Below are 16,437 nucleotides of genomic sequence, written 5' to 3' on the forward strand. Positions count from 1 at the left end.
CAACTAGGTTATGTGCCAAAGGGCAGAGTGAAGATGTGCATATTCAGCTTTATGGGTAACACTGGGCTAGATGAATGAATGAACTTATTCTGTATGAGGCAGCTTTTTGTGTGCAGATGATGTCTTGGATGGGGTTTGTATATTTTGTTTTCTTGCCATGCAGTGTATCTTAGCCACAGTGAAATTTGGGGGAAGTTATGGTTAGGGTGGCAGCAAGTGCTGCTGTCTTCATGGAGGCCTTCTTTGGTGTCTGTGATTACGGAAGTCAGTGATGGCCTATAACCATGACTGCCTGATTCACACATTACATTTGCACATGTTTGCACATGTATTTGGGGGATGGCCAAGACAATGTGGGTGATCAAGAAATTGTGTGTCTGTTTTGGCCAAAACAACAGATAATCAGATCTCATTTCAGTGATCCTAAACTGGCAACTCTCTGTTGACTGGGAGTAGCTGCTGAGACCATATAATACCGGCCCTGAAAGACCTACATTGGCTCCCAGTATGTTTCCGAGCACAATTTAAAGTGTTGGTGCTGACCTTTAATGCCCTAAATGGCCTCGCCCCAGTATACCTGAAGGAGCGTCTCCACCCCCCATCGTTCAGCCCGGACACTGAGGTTCAGCACCGAGGGCCTTCTGGCAGTTCCCTCACTGTGAGAAGCGAAGTTACAGGGAACCAGGCAGAGGGCCTTCTCTGTAGTGGCGCCCACCCTGTGAAATGCCCTCCCATCAGATGTTAAGGAAATACACAACTATCTGACTTTTAGAAGACATCTGAAGGCAACCCTATATTGGGAATTTTTTATGTCTAATGTTTTACAGTTTTTTATGTGCTGTAAGCTGCCCAAAGTGGCTGGGGAAACCCAGCCAGATGGGTTGGGTATTATTATTATTATTATTATTATTATTATTATTATTATTATTTCTAGACATTCACACAAGTTGAAAGCACTTAGCTACTCCAAAAGAATACTGGTCATGTTAAAGAAGGGTGATATTTTTAGAAAAACAAATTATTTTGGATCCTTGTGATCCTTCCTTTTCTTATTTCAAATATCAAAGACACCACAGAGCAACTTGGAAAAAATTCATTGTCTGAATGGCACTTTTGAAAAAACACAGATTTGCCGACTTGTTTCAGAAGCCTCTTATTAAATATAATTCTAACAACAGCTGAAAGGAAAATTAAGTCCCCTGCATATTGGCTGAGCACAAAAGCTTAGCTATATACCAATGAGCCAGAAAGCAGTGTGTGATCAAACATATGTTTGCTCAGTTTTGCCTTTCATTTTTGAGGCAAGGGAGGCAGGAGAGTGTCAATCTTTATTTTCCCTGGAGAGTACCACTTTATGAAGTCAGTAAATTATTTTCACAAATGCTTACTCTTAACTATCATGTCCACGAAACAGACAGACATACAAAGCTGTCAGTTTTTACAGCAATTTTCTTTTTAGATTCCTTGGAAACATTTGTGTGCAAAGACAGTTGCCCATTGTTGTTCTGGCTTTTGCTTCATTAGTTTAGACAAACGTTTCACCTGCACCTCATTTACTTTGGAAAAGCCACCTATTTTGTGTGGAGAGGGAATTTCCAATCTTCTCTCCCCTCACATTGTAAATTTTGCAGGCAGAGGAGAAGAAACTAGACAAGGGGGTTGTCATTATGACAGCACTTCCAAGATTAGCATTACTTCCAGTTCTGCACATGATAATTTGCAGTCCCTTCTGTTATCCACTCTAACTATAGCATAATTTAGAGTGCCAACCTGCTTTATTTTGGAAATTTGGAATAACTGACAAGAGCTGGCATGATCATAAACAGTGTGAGAAGGAAAGCAGCTTTAGCTCGAGGGAAGCAAATTGGAAATTAGCATGAAGGAAGCTGAGGCAGTAGGGCGTGTCATTTAAGGGGTGAAACTTAATTTTTGCACATTTCTTCAGTAAGGGCTCATAATATGTTTTTGGGTATGAGGGATTCATCTCTGCTGTTATTTTTGTGATTGGACAACATTAGCTTGGTAAATCTATGCTTGATTAAAAAGCACATAAACTGCTCTCAGAAAACCAAAGAATGTAATTTTATCTTCTGAAAATGTCAGATAGTGCTACAAAAATTATCGTTTCTCTGCTTAGAATATATCCTACTAAGTACCCAACATTACCTTATAAACATACAACAACATTAGAAAGTTATGACATCAGTTCATAAGAAATTTAACAAGAAGCTTCACCAAGTCTTGCTTTGATTCATTCTTGGACATCAGCCGCCGACTTGCTTCTTGGCCTCTGATGTAGCCCGTAAGATCCGATAACCATATGCTTCATCAGAATAGAATAGAATAATTTATTGGCCAAATATCAACCATACTTGGAATTTTGCTTCGACTACGTTGCAATGTAAAGAAAATACGTACCTCATACAAACACTATTCCCCTTACAATACAACAGCACAGCGAAAAGACCCCATACCACCAACTGGCCTCCCTTCCGCCCACAACTACAGATTCAACAATTTGATGGCACAAGGAAAAAAGCTAGTCCTGTGCCTAGACGTTTTTGTATATAGCAGGCTTCCCCAAACTACGGACTGCAAGGCTCATTTATGTGGCCCCTGGCGACCCCCGCTGCTGCCACCCGCTCATGGCTGCCCACTTCTGGGGGGCTGGAGCGTTGGAAACAGCTTGCGCACAAGCTATTTCCGGCACTCCTCCAACCCGGAAGTGCGCTGGAAATAGCATGTGCGCACGCTTTCGCTCACTCCCCTGCCCTCTGGCCCACCACGCGATTGGCACGGCGCGCACTGGCCCGAAGCCAGGTAAGTTTGGGGACACCTGGTATATAGAGTCCTGTACCGACGTCTGGATGGGAGTAAATCAAACAGGTAATGACCAGGATGCGAAGGGTCTACAGCAATTCTCTCTGCTCTCTTCCTAACTCGAGCGGCATAAAGTTTCTCTCAGTAGATCAGTAGACAGATCCTTAACAGCATTGTCACTCAGTGAAGTAAGAGGCTTTCCAGTTGAGAGTTTAGTGCAGGCACCCCCAAACTGCGGTCCTCCAGATGTTTTGGCCTACAACTCCCATGATCCCTAGCTAACAGGACCAGTGGTCGGGGAAGATGGGAATTGTAGTCCAAAACATCTGGAGGGCCAAAGTCTGGGGGTGCCTGGTTTAGTGTATGAAAGATCAATTTCAAGTTCTGTAGCAGTGACTAGCATCTATCTTGCCAGTGTTTGCTGTCCACTTGCTGTTAGACAAGGTTTTCCCATTGAGTGCTGTGATCAAGTGTCGTTAACTCCTTGGTGTAGAGGGCAACAACCAACCAGCATTTGCAGAATCACCTCTAGTGGCCTGCAGGCTCTTATCAACATATCTCATACTGTCTGTCTTTGTAATAAGGTTTTTTCTCTTGCACTCATACCCTCTTTCTTAAAATGGCATTTTCCTCCCTTACACAACTACACTATGGTCAGTGTGTAGTGATGCAGAGATTACTGATAAGAAGATGAGCTTCACCCAAGTGTTTCTAAGCATATTCAAGAAGCATAGTGGGTGTGACTCCCTAATTTCTGTAGGAAACTGGACCCATGAGAAGTGAAACAGGCTACCCTAAAACACATACAGTACATGGACAGACAGGGAGAGAGCCTTTCAGATTTGAAACTTTAGCGAGAAAGTAATTGCATACTGCGGATGTGGGGTTTGGAATGGCAGGTTTGATGCTGAACATGTAGATCCTTCTGCCCCAAATGAACATCTCCCCTGACCAACACCATCCCATCTTGTTGATCATTAATTCCTAACTCGTATTATTATAAATAATAGTAATAAATAATTCTTTGAAGCATCAACAGCAAAATTGGTGTTAGTTGTGGTGGGAAGATAATATCCTTGAGTTATTGTTATTTTTTTGCAGATCTGTGACCTCTGATCTTTCAAAGAACTTGGCAAGTGCCCCCAGATGGTACTCACACTGTGAAATGAGACCAGAAATGCAATGTACAGTATGTTTCATCTGTTACAAATTTCTACTTAGGTGGGAAGCCCTGCATTTTCCTTCCAGCCGTGTCTGCGTGTGCCGTTTCCTCTCCCCCTCACATGCTATCTTTGTTTCTCTTTAATCTGGTTTCTTAGTAACATGCCTGAAATGGAAATTTCAGAACAAAATGAAGTGGCCGTTAATAGCTTCAGGAAAAAGGGTTGCTAAGAAGCGTTGTTTTCCTTTCAATTTTCAACTGAACTCTGCCTGAGAGTTAAGAGAAATTTGGAAGCAGTAATGAAGCGGTAAACCCTGATTACAACACCATCAAGGTATATTTTTTTACCGCCTGTCTGATAATTAAAAGTGGATTGTTCCACTGAAACAAGTTAATTGATGTGACCGTTTAAGTTAATAGCAGATTAAGTTCCTATCTAGGGTCTAATGTTTTAATCAGAAATCTGAAAGCAGTGGAATGATAGATCGAGAAATAACAACCTGATAGAAACAGGATTTATTCCTTTATAGCATTCTTTACTGATTCTTATACAGCATGCTAAAAATGTGAGTGATATCATTGTTTCATGTCAGCTTCGACTACTGTAGGATCTTTGCAGAAGTGAGGGTGAAAGCCCCAATTATGCAATGTCTTTTGGCTGCTTCTACCTTGCCTTAACAACGGGACGCAGGTGGCGCTGTGGGTTAAACCACAGAGCCTAGGGCTTGCCAATCAGAAGGTCGGCGGTTCGAACCCCTGCCACGGGGTGAGCTCCCGTTGCTCGGTCCCAGCTCCTGCCAACCTAGCAGTTCAAAAGCACGTCAAGTGCAAGTAAATAAATAGGTACCGCTCCAAGCAGGAAGGTAAACGGCGTTTCCGTGCGCTGCTCTGGTTTGCCAGAAGCGGCTTAGTCATGCTGGCCACATGACCTGGAAGCTGTATGCCGGCTCCCTCAGCCAATAATGCGAGATGAGTGCCACAACCCCAGAGTCAGTCACAACTGGACCTAATGGTCAGGGGTCCCTTTACCTTTACCTTGCCTTAACAGTAGATTTATTGAGTGATTCACAAAATCAGTATTGAAATAAATGCAGGAATCAGTACTTTGGACTAACTCCCCAAGCAGTGAGCTAGGGGTTGTTCCAGTAGCAACAGCTTTGTACATGAGACCAAATTGTGACAGAACAGCGGATTGGTCCAATTATGTGTGTGCCATTTGTTCTTTCAGAATGGGCCTATCTGTTGTGGGTATTACTCTTTTTGTATCCTAATGCCGCCTGGTCATGCTCTAACTAGTGGGTGTGGAGAAACATTCAGCATGGAGGTTCAGGTGCTTTCATCTATTTATGTTCAAGAAGATAAAAGTGACCATTTTCATCTATTTGAACAATGGTCATCAGCCTCTGCTGACGTCTTGAAACTCTGCTGACCTTGAGAGAGTTCCCATGGAGATCCAAAAGGAGAGATTCCATTGCTCATAACTTTCTAGTTTGCATCCTTCACTTACATGTCCTTCTACGAAATGTGCATGTCTTCTTTCCCACCCCAAATCAGACATACATGCATTGCAAAAAAAGGCCCCAGATGTGTACATTTATATCTTCCTTCTGCTAGACCACATTCAGATCTGTTCCTTTTTCCTGTTTGCTGAAAGTGGAGCTTTGCAGGGACACTTGTCCTTGAGAGTGAAAGCAATGCAGGGTGTGAAATGCATCGCATCAGTCTCCATTGTTATGAGTTTTGGGATACAAGACTCCCCTGAATTACTCCAGTAAATTTTAGAATTTAATAAGTGCTCGCAGTGTTAAACTGGACACTGAACCTCTGCCAGATACTCAACTCCTGGAACCAGATTTTATTAAAATACAAACCAGGCTGATGAGGTAATCACCTTGGAGATGAGCTATTAAAAAGAGAAAAGGAAAGTAATGTCCCTTTAAGAAAGCTATGGAGAGGGGCTCTGAACCTGATGACAAATGGAGGAGAGCCCCTCCCTCCCTCCTCCAAGTTAGTTAGTAGTTGGAGAGACAATAGGTGAGAGTCATTGGAGGGTTCTTTCTTTCTTTCTTTCTTTCTTTCTTTCTTTCTTTCTTTCTTTCTTTCTTTCTTTCTTTCTTTCTTTCTTTCTTTCGTGTGAGCTAGAACCAGGATGCAAAAAGTTGCAGGCTGAAAGCTGGAGCAGAGAGTTGAAGAGCCATGGCTGTTTTCTTTTTGTTTTGTTTTGTTTTTAAAAATTATTACAGATTTTCTTGGTTTACAAAAGTATGTGTGTTGTCACTTTTGTCAGGTTGTAAAGCCTTTTCTACAAATCATTTACATTTGACATGAGACATTATTCATTATTATATCATTATTCAGTATATTATACTGTATTATAATATTATACTGTATTATATTATTCAGTATTATATATATATTCAGTATAGGGTTGGGGAAGAAAAGAGAGGAGAGAGGAAGGGTGGGGTGGTGAAACATATTCTTTAAATAGTGTACAAGTGGAGTTTTTTGTCAGCGTCAACGGGGTAGGTTCAGTTTCTATTTGCTTATTACATTTCCTTGGTAGTGAGAGGGATGGCGGGCAGGGCATGTTTGGTTGTCTGTTGTTGGCTGCAGTGAGGTTTGTTTGCATTTGTTGGGGGGGGGGCAGAGGGATTGTTGGGTCAAGTAAGCCGTATTGATTTGTATACTGTCAGTGGGTTCTTGTTGTGGTCTTGTTGAGCTGTGTATGTGATAAAGGGCTGCCATACCGGGGTGAAGGCGTCCTCTTCTATTTGTCCCCATGTCAGATTCAGTCTGGTTGGTGTTTAATGCTCCATCATAGGCTCAGGTTGTATATATGTGTAAATAAACCATGTATCATACAAACCCCACAGTCTCTGTTGTGCCTCATTTCCAAAAGGAAACATGGACCCTAGGTAACCGCCCCTGGAATTTCACACTGCTTGGAGATTGGAGTGGCGTGCAACACTATGTTGCTTGAACTTAACAGCAATAAAGATTGTGTTTGGAATAGTTCATGTATGCAAGGCAGAGTGAAATTTTTGGTGGCACTTTTTATACTCAGAAGCTAGAGGAAGGAATTAGTGAGTTTGCATTTTACATTATTTTCATTTTATGTGTCTAACAGAGCAATCCTAGCTGTATTACTGGCAGGTGTTAGGATGTGTTGGTGGTGCATGGAAACACCTTTACAAATCAGATATTTAAAATATGAGCATTCTTTTTTAAATAATAATAATAATCTGCTCAAATCATTACAAACGAGGTTAATTTTATTTATTAAATTGGATTACACAAACCAAATTACCATCTTGGCAAATGGGATTTAATGTTTAACAGAATAGCTGTTATGACATGGTGCGATTCCAGGGAAGAATAAAAAAATGCATTGGCTACAAAAATTAAAAAGAAAAGATGAAATGTTAAAGGTTGTGAAATTTACATTGTCATTTCATTTTTTGTGACCTGATGTCTGTATGCAGAGTAGAGGTGAGGGGGTTACATTATAGTAAAATTATTTGTCAATCAGGCTAAATGTGCATATACATGTGTGTGTCTGTGTCTACAGCTTTATGTGGTAAAAGGAATTGTTGTTTGATTCTTGATTTAGCTGAGGCTATTAGATTTTCTTCCCTGAGGCATTTGATAATCGGTTTAACAGAACATAGTCATTTGTCTTGTTTGCTGACTACATAACAGATGGATTTGTGATTTTAGTAATTATGATATGAACGTTAATAAGACATGATATCTTTTATTAATTAACACTTTTCAGCACTTCTTTTTCCAGATGATATGGGTACATATAAATACTGATAGTGTACAGATATTAGGTTTATGAATTACATTTCCCCCAAAAGATTTATAAAAACCTATTCAACACCACCTTCACTACCCAAGGTGCAGGGACCAGAAACTGCTAGTTGTTTGAATGTACAGAGTAATGAAGGAATGTACAAAACAATGACCCTAAGGAATCTTGTTCTGGGTTAAGGGTATCCTTGTTTAAGAAAGACAGCCATTTTACTTTATTTTTGTCACTTTCCTGTACTGTACATGGTGAGCCAAGTTCAAGATTTTGCAGCCCTTGTTGTGCACTAACAATATCCTAGGCCAAGGACACATTTTGCCACAAAGCCAATTTTAAAAATAAAGATTTGGTCAACATATTTGGCTGCAGGCAGAAGGTCATGTGAATAGTCCTGGTGTGCCTCCCTTCTCAGTCTATATAAATAACACTCCTTTGTATTCTGATCTCTGATTACCCTCCCAAAGGAGACGTGTTAGTGTATTGCAGAAAGAGTCAAAGATCTCTGTGGTGGCAACTTGAAGACCAACAGATTTGATATGAAATAAAAAAATTCCTTCGGTAGCACCTTAAAGACCAACTAAGTTTATATTTTGGTATGAGCTTTCGTGTGCATGCACACTTCTTCAGATACAGTGTGTATCTGAAGAAGTGTGCATGCACACGAAAGCTCATACCAAAATATAAACTTAGTTGGTCTTTAAGGTGCTACCGAAGGAATTTTTTTATTTTGCTTCGACTCAGACCAACAAGGCTACCTACCTGTAACTAGATTTGATATGGATTGTGAAAATCATAGACTCCAATGTATGCACCATAGTGCAACGGAAGGTAAACTAACACTTTTGTCATGGAAATGTATTTGCACACATTTCATACACCTGTGAGTGTTTTCGGAGCCTCTGTTGCAGCTACTTCCACAGCTAAGGAATTGCCCATGAAAATCTGCAATAAAAAATATTGTTGCCTAACAGAGCCCAAATGCTGCAACATTTCCTCATGGGGGAGTTGCTCCATTCCCTTGAACATGTTGGTTGCCCTTTTCTGAACATTTTCAAACAGTATTCCAAATGTGATCATACCATAGATTTGTATAACAACATTGGCAGTTTTATTTTCCCTACCTGCCTACAGATTGTCTCGCCAGAGTGGTGCATGCTCTAGTTATCTCCTGCTTGGACTACTGCAATGCGCTCTACGTGGGGCTACCTTTGAAGGTGACCCGGAAACTACAACTAATCCAGAATGCGGCAGCTAGAGTGGTGACTGGGAGCGGCTGCCAAGACCACATAACACTGGTCTTGAAAGATCTACATTGGCTCCCAGTACGTTTCCGAGCACAGTTCAAGGTGTTGGTGCTGACCTTTAAAGCCCTAAACGGCCTCGGTCCAGTATACCTAAAGGAGCGTCTCCACCCCCATCGTTCTGCCTGGACACAGCTCCGAGGGCCTTCTGGCAGTTCCCTCATTGTGAGAAGCCAAGTTGCAGGGAACCAGGCAGAGGGCCTTCTCGGTGGTGGCGCCGCCCTGTGGAACGCCCTCCCATCAGATGTCAAAAAGGAAAACAGTTTCCAGATTTTTAGAAGACATCTGAAGGCAGCCCTGTTTAGGGAGGATTTAAATGTTTAAGAAATTAGTATATTTTAATGTTTCTGTTGGAAGCCGCCCAGAGTGGCTGAGGAGACCCAGCCAGATGGGCGAGGTATAAATAATAAATTATTATTATTATTATTATTATTATTATTATTATTATTATTATTATTTTCAATTCCTTTCCTAATGATCCCTAGCATGGAATTTGTCTTTTTCACAGCTGCTACATACTGGGTCAACATCTTCATTCTTCACTGAAACCCCAAGGCTTCATTCCTGGCTAGTCATCACCAGTTCAGACCCCATGAGCATATATATGTGAAATTAAGATTTATTTATTTTTGTCCTGGGTGTGGCATAGAGGTAGACACCCCGTGTGGAGGCTGGAGCCGAGTCAGAACAGGATGTAAACAAGCTGGATGTTAGTTCCAGATCAGGAACAAGGGGGCTGGAGCAGCAGAACCGAATGTAAATGAGCTTGAAACGGAGCTGTTAGAACTCAACAAAGATAAAGAGGGGACTGAGAGCCTTATACAGTCACTGCCAGCTCTTCCTCTGCTGGGTCATTGCTTTCAGCTGGCTCTTCTCCCTCCTGAAATCATTCTTCTCATTCACATAAAGGATCTTAGGTGCCAAGAGTTACAATTCGTAATCCAGTCTTCCTATTTGGGGCAAGTTTTTTTCTGATGCAGAATCAGCACCAGAACTGAGGTATGGCTCTTCACCATGTGTACAGTAGTAATATTATAGAAAGTTATGTCCCATTCATGACCTTGAATTAGGCTGCATTCCACTTAGCTTTATTGAATTTGGCTATATTAAGGCCAATGCTGCTGGACTCAGGTTGGCTTATTGCTAGCACTTCCGGTTGTTCGGATGCATCTTCTCTGACTTCATCGCTACTGACTACATGCCAACAGTTTTATGTTGTCCACAAAAGTGATCAGCAGCAATCCATCTTCTCCCTGAATATGTTTTCAGAAAACTTTACACTTGCTAATGTTTTCATAGAGCTACCACCATTACCACAACTCTAATAAATCAGAACACAAAAAACCCACATACACCCTCATTGAATTACTTACTGCAGATGCAGCCCTTCTGTATATTTATGGGGATAAGAAAAAGGCAACCGATACTGATACAGCCATTTATCTGTGGTTCATAGCTCATCTCTGTGGCACATGAGGGCAACACCATGCTGAAGCTAAGCAGATCTTGGTCTGGGCAAGGCTTGGATGGGTGGCCTCCTGGGAACCACATGTATGCTGCCTTGGGTTCAGTGACATAAGAAAGATGGGCTATAAATGTAAGAAAATAAATCAATAAATCTTTTGCCTTTTTGTGTGTGACCTATGATGAGGGAGTAGGGTCTTAGCAGGTCAATGCAAGGCCAACCAAATTAATTGACAGGGAAATCAGTCAGTAAAAACTTGGGTTAGTCTATGGATTTCTGAAAAAAGTGACCTTTCTCAATCAATGAAAAATAATATAGCACAAGGTGTATTCTGTTGTGTGCCCAATGGATTTGACTGCTTAGCTGTCAGGGATGGCTAGATGCAGAGGAATGGTGGGAGGAACCAGCCGAGGAACCCCCAAGGAAAAACGGCTCAGAGACAGGAGATTGGTGGTGGGTTGACATTGAGTGGTCAGAGAGAGAAGGCTGGGAGAAGGTGTTGGGGCTCAGTGAGCAGGGGGAGTCTGTGGCAGAGAGCAGCCCAGAATCAGAAGCTGAAGCAAGTGAGTGGGATGAGGGAGGCCAAGAGGCAGAGATGAGTCAGAATGGTGAAGAGGCATGGGTGTCTCCTGCTCCTGATGTGACAAGCTCCCCTCGCTCCCGGTCTCACAGAACCAGGAGAGGCATGAGGAGGGTGGAGGAGAAATTAGTACCGCACAGGTGTAGTCTCAGATTGCTTGGGGAAAATACTGGAGAGGAGGGGACTTAGGCAGCTGTGGGAAGGCAGGGACCTTCAGTCTCCACAACTGCTTCATTCATATAGGCAAGACCTACCTAAGAAGAATTGCTGTGCTCCTGGGCAGATCCTGGTTCCCTCCACCCCAATAGAGAGTTAACTCCACTTACTTTGTGTGATTTACTGCTGGCTCACTCCTTTGTACTCCACCTTGTTGCCTCCAGGGCCACATCCCTGCATATTACATCCTCCTGGCTGAAGTATCACAGTGCTGCATTGCATCACTTAGGAACAGGATGCCAGAATTTAAATCATGCAAACTACCACATACATTTCCCTGCCTGTGCACTTATTAAGCCGTATTGCTTTAAAAGGGGTCGCGTTAGCAGCATGCTGGTAAGAGAGTAGAAAAGCATCCCAGATCTGAGGTCAAAGAAAGCATGAAGCAATTTATTCTATTCCTCCATTTTGCAGTATCAATGTGGTTGGCAAATAAATAGAGAAAGCAAAAAGCCTCATTTGTGGAAGTGCTTAGAAAGGGCAATTTGAAAGCAAAAGATAAGCTTGTGCTAAGGAACCTATGCTCCAGCCATTCAGATGCACTGGCATGGCAGCATATGGCTTTGCGCATTTGCAAATAACAAATCCTATTTGCTATATAAGTAGTTAAGCTAATTACAGTTCTGATGCAAGGGTGTGTGTGACAGGGGTTTGCACTATCCCCTCTAAAAGACATTAAAGTGTTGTTTGATCCACTGGAAATATTCCACATTTCATTCTCTTGATTAGCAAGGATTATATGCTTTCTTTCAGCAGCACACAACCAGCTGAAAAAAGCAGGAAACAAACACACTCTATATAATTACATATGCAGTAATTTAGATAGTGTGCTTAAAAGTACCGTTCTGCATAGTTCAGTAAACCAAAAAGATGCCTAAATGTTGTATGCCTATCAGGCGGGGACACCTTTATGTCGTCTGCTGCAGTTAACAGAATTGCACTGGAAAGAACTGAGTTGCTTGGTCAGCTGCTATGAAGATCAATGGCTGCCTTCGTTGTCAGTATCTCAGAACCCAATCAAAGTAGAAAAGGAGATAAACCATCTACACTGTCCTGTACTCCTTAAAGGAAGGGCAACCAAAATTATCAAGGGACTGGAGGAACTCCCCTATGTGGAAAGGTTGCAACGTTGGGGGCTTTTTGGTTTAGAAAAAAGACAAGTAAGCGGGGACATGCCAAAGGTGTATAAAAATCATGCACGGTGTAGGGAAAGTGGACAGAGAAGCATTTTTTTCACATTACAAGGCCCAGGGGTGCCCAGTGAAGTTGAGTGTTGGAAAGACGAAAGGAAATACTTTTTTACTCAGAGCATAACTTGATCTGTGGAATTTGCTTTCACAAGAGGTTGTGGTGGTCATGGATAGCTTTAAAAAGGGTATTAGACAAGTTTGTGGAAGATAAGGCTATCAATGGCTACTGGTTATAATGGCTATATATTCCAGTGTTATGTATCTGAATATCATTTGGTGGGGATCATGAGCAGGAGAGTGCTATTGTGCTCATGTTCTGTTTGTTGTGAGCTTCCCATAGATGAGCTTTTTGTCTGGTCCAGCATGTCTTCTTATGATACAAATGTGAGTATTTATAGATGCACCTCATTCTATTGCGGATGACAAATAGCAAGTATGTACTTTTATTGCACCTTAGCAAAGAACTTGAGTGGAATGGGATAATATTTATACATATATTTACACAGAGAATTTGTCTCTCTTGTGGAAGCTTGTCTCCTGAATAACTGCAAAGCCCTCCTCATTTATATAGCACTTTTATTATCTACTTTGTTTCATTAATCCTTGCAGCAACCCTGTGAATAAATTATTATTCCCTATAGTTTATATTCCTGGTGGGCGATGTAGATTTAGAATTTTATGATTCCTCTTTAGGAATGTTATAAACATTATTGCTGTCTCGATTGGGAGGGTAATTAGTTTTGCTTTGGCAGGTGTCTGTTTTTAATCTGACTTTGCAATAACTGTTCATTCACTATTAGTCCCATTTCAAATATGAAGCATTGAGGCTGAAGAAAAAATATGGGCTCAGATAATTGACACAGTGATTTGGTGTCTCAGTTTGAGAATAAGAACACTGCGAGAAAATATCACCAGATCCAGTCTGTTGTTTAAAAAAAAACCACTTTTGCTACATGGGGTTTATCTGGGCACATTTTCTCTTGGGAAACTATTAGGATTTTGATGGGTTATGCAAGAGGGAGCAATAAAGATTGCATTTTTAGCACTGCTGCTTTAATGACTACTCTCTCCATATTCCTTATATAACATTGTTACTACCATGAACTCTAGTCATTGTTTGAGTTAATGGCCTGGTTTGCACCTGATAATAAGCCATAGTTTATTCAACTGTAGTTTATTAAACTATGGCTTAGTGTTAAGTGTGAACCCTGTTTAGAGTGTTAACTGGTTCTTTACTGCCATCAAACCATAGTCTGAAGCCATAATTTGTTGCTGGCTTACAAACATGGATTTATTTTAACCATGGCTCAGTGTTACATGTGAACCCACCACCATTCCTTAACCATAGTTTGTTTGGCTACCCCACCCTAGACACAAAACAAATTACAAAGGCTGCAAGAGCAGCTGGAAAACAAACCAATATTTGGAGAAACATTTGTTCAACAAACTATGGCTTAGTGTTATGTGCCAAACAGGACAATGTTTACTTGCAGCTGTGGTTATGTGGATAACTATCAGCAGAATAGGATATACATTTCCACCCTCAGTTCAGGAAATATGGGAAAGCCTATCTTCATCTGTATAGTGCAGTGTTAATGGAGATCACATTGCCTGGATTATATGAGCACCCACATTCTAACATCCTGTGTATTGTATGCGGCTTTCCCATGTACAGCATTATCCAATATCAGCAGGTGTGAACTGAAGACAGAGCCTCCCTCTCTCTCTATGTTATGGGATATAGTAGGTCATGTTGGTTCAAGCATGGCAGGACAGCTTCCTCTATAGTTTTAACCCCTTCATGCATTAATTAGACTTAAGCATGTTGGTTATATGTGGCTGGTTATCCCACAGGTATGTGTACATGAAACAGCACACATAGGCCATCTGCTGAGGCTGGATTGGGGCAATTAAGGATACGTTGAACATGTTATGGGAAAAGATACTACATCATTAACAGTTCCACAAAGTACCATTTATATATTTATCTGTTTTTGTTAGAACTTATTTTCTGTCTTTCCACCCCATTGGTTGCCCAAGGCAGCTTGTTTTCTTAATATCAAAACCGTGATAAATTGAAAACTCATTAAAATCACTCCTATAAGAGCAATAAAACTGAGAGATGCAAGTTGAGAGATGCATCAACTTAAAAATAAAATATACACTGGAGATTTATTTTGATTTTTAAAAAATACAGAAATTGGATTTTACAATAGAAGAGCCTATATCAGCTGGAAATTGCGCCCTTAAATAAATTGAAATCCATCTATTCACAGCAAAACAAAATGAAAGAGAGGAAAGAATACTTCTGGTAATGGCTTCAGTTGTACATCATTGATGGGAAGGAGGGATCCCTGCATCCCATTGGTGTGTTTATAATTTCTTTCTCTGCATACAAATATCCGAGTCACTAATAAATTACTGGTATGTTTTCATTCTTTCCCAATCTGAATGTTTCTTTTGTGACACCCTACCCCACATGGGTAATACAGCTTGATCTGGGAAGGAAGATCTTGTCATAATGTGGACATTTCTCATTTTTCTCTCTCTCTCTTTAAAAAAAAATATTTTTAGTGATTTTCCAATATAGTTCCAATAACAGCCTCATTATAACAATGCCCATTTTATCTAATTAATACAATTATTAAAATCAATTATTCATGTACCAAATTATACAATTTAGCTAGATTTGATGGCTCCCTCTTTGTTTTTATTTTCTGCATTTCAAAATTTTAATAATTTCAGTTACATTCCCTTCAAGATAATAATCCCTCATACAACAGCTACAATCTTATGTTTTCAATTCATGTTAATATATTAAACAATTTATAAAGTTTCAGGTGAGGTACTTAGTCTGTAACCATTGTTCTTTCCTGCATGTGGTAGTCCCCCCCCCAATATGTTTTCCCAGCCCATATCTGGTGTTGTGTCCTTCATTCTTCCAACTGTTGATATTTCCCATCATGACTCGGGGGAAGCAGTTGTCCCACAGTTTTCCAAAAAGCCTCTGCGTTGCTTTCAGCAATACTTCAGCAAATTTCAGCAATACTTACTGCTTAGGGCAGAGGTGGAAAACCTTTGTTTTCTTCTAAAGGCCAGACTCCTTTGGGAGAAATCTGTTGCAGGCAGCATGCCGACAGTGGACGAGACCAGTGTCAAATGGGACTTCTGGTTGATCGCGCGGCCATCACAGTCAGAGACGGGGAAACCGCTCCAGCACAGCAGACCCCCAAAAGAACCCCAAATCGAGTGTTTCCGTCGGGCACGAAAAGCGTGCTCCCCCCTCCCCAGTAAGGCTCTGTTTTGAGCCCCCGAGAGCGAAGGGGTCGGAGCTGCAGGGCATCGGACAAAGTCACTTCTTCTGAAAGCACGAAGTTGCGAAACTGAGAGGCATCAGCAGTCAATTCTTCCAAAGTAACTTTTAAATTCAAGGACTGTATCGTGAGTAATGTGATTTATTGGATTAAAATTTGAAGAATTTGGCCACAGGAGAGAGATCTAAAAACGGAAGCCAATCTCTCCTCACTGAGAGAACTGAGAAGCAGTTACATTTCCCGAAGCCGGAAAGATATATAGAACTCTTTAAATTTCCAAAGACTGAACTTAAATTCTCCCCTTGAGGCAGGGTGAAGGGGGGAATAGTTTCATTCAATCAAAATTCCTGTAAAGTTTTATAAATTTGGACTGGGAAAAGCCGCTTTTTACGCTGGAATCGGCATCCCGCATGGATCAGCGAGACACCATTATGATGTCACAATAGAAAGGAATTTGTTTACTTCCTAGAGGCTTTGAACTGTTTGCAGCGAGGAGCATTGAAACAAGTTTGACAGCTAATAATTGGACTTGCAACTGTTCTTTCTTTTTAAATGGCTATAAGAGTTTTACAGTAACA

The 16,437-nt window shown here is 41.1% G+C and overlaps 1 protein-coding gene across 2 annotated transcripts in view; it reads left to right on the forward strand.

The window, feature by feature from the left end:
* Window positions 1-16,437, forward strand: part of PPP2R2B (protein phosphatase 2 regulatory subunit Bbeta) — a 228,960-nt gene that overhangs the window by 27,514 nt on the left and 185,009 nt on the right. The window contains exon 1 of one of the 2 annotated variants that reach the window (XM_088661852.1): window positions 4,254-4,316. The exons of the other annotated variant lie outside the window; for it this stretch is intronic. The gene's annotated coding sequence lies outside the window, so the exon portion shown is untranslated. Of the gene's footprint in view, window positions 1-4,253; window positions 4,317-16,437 lie in introns of those variants that run through there. 2 annotated transcript variants of the gene reach the window in all.

This window comes from Zootoca vivipara, chromosome 2 (assembly GCF_965207765.1).
Source record: "Zootoca vivipara chromosome 2, rZooViv2.hap1.1, whole genome shotgun sequence".
NCBI lineage: Eukaryota > Metazoa > Chordata > Lepidosauria > Squamata > Lacertidae > Zootoca > Zootoca vivipara.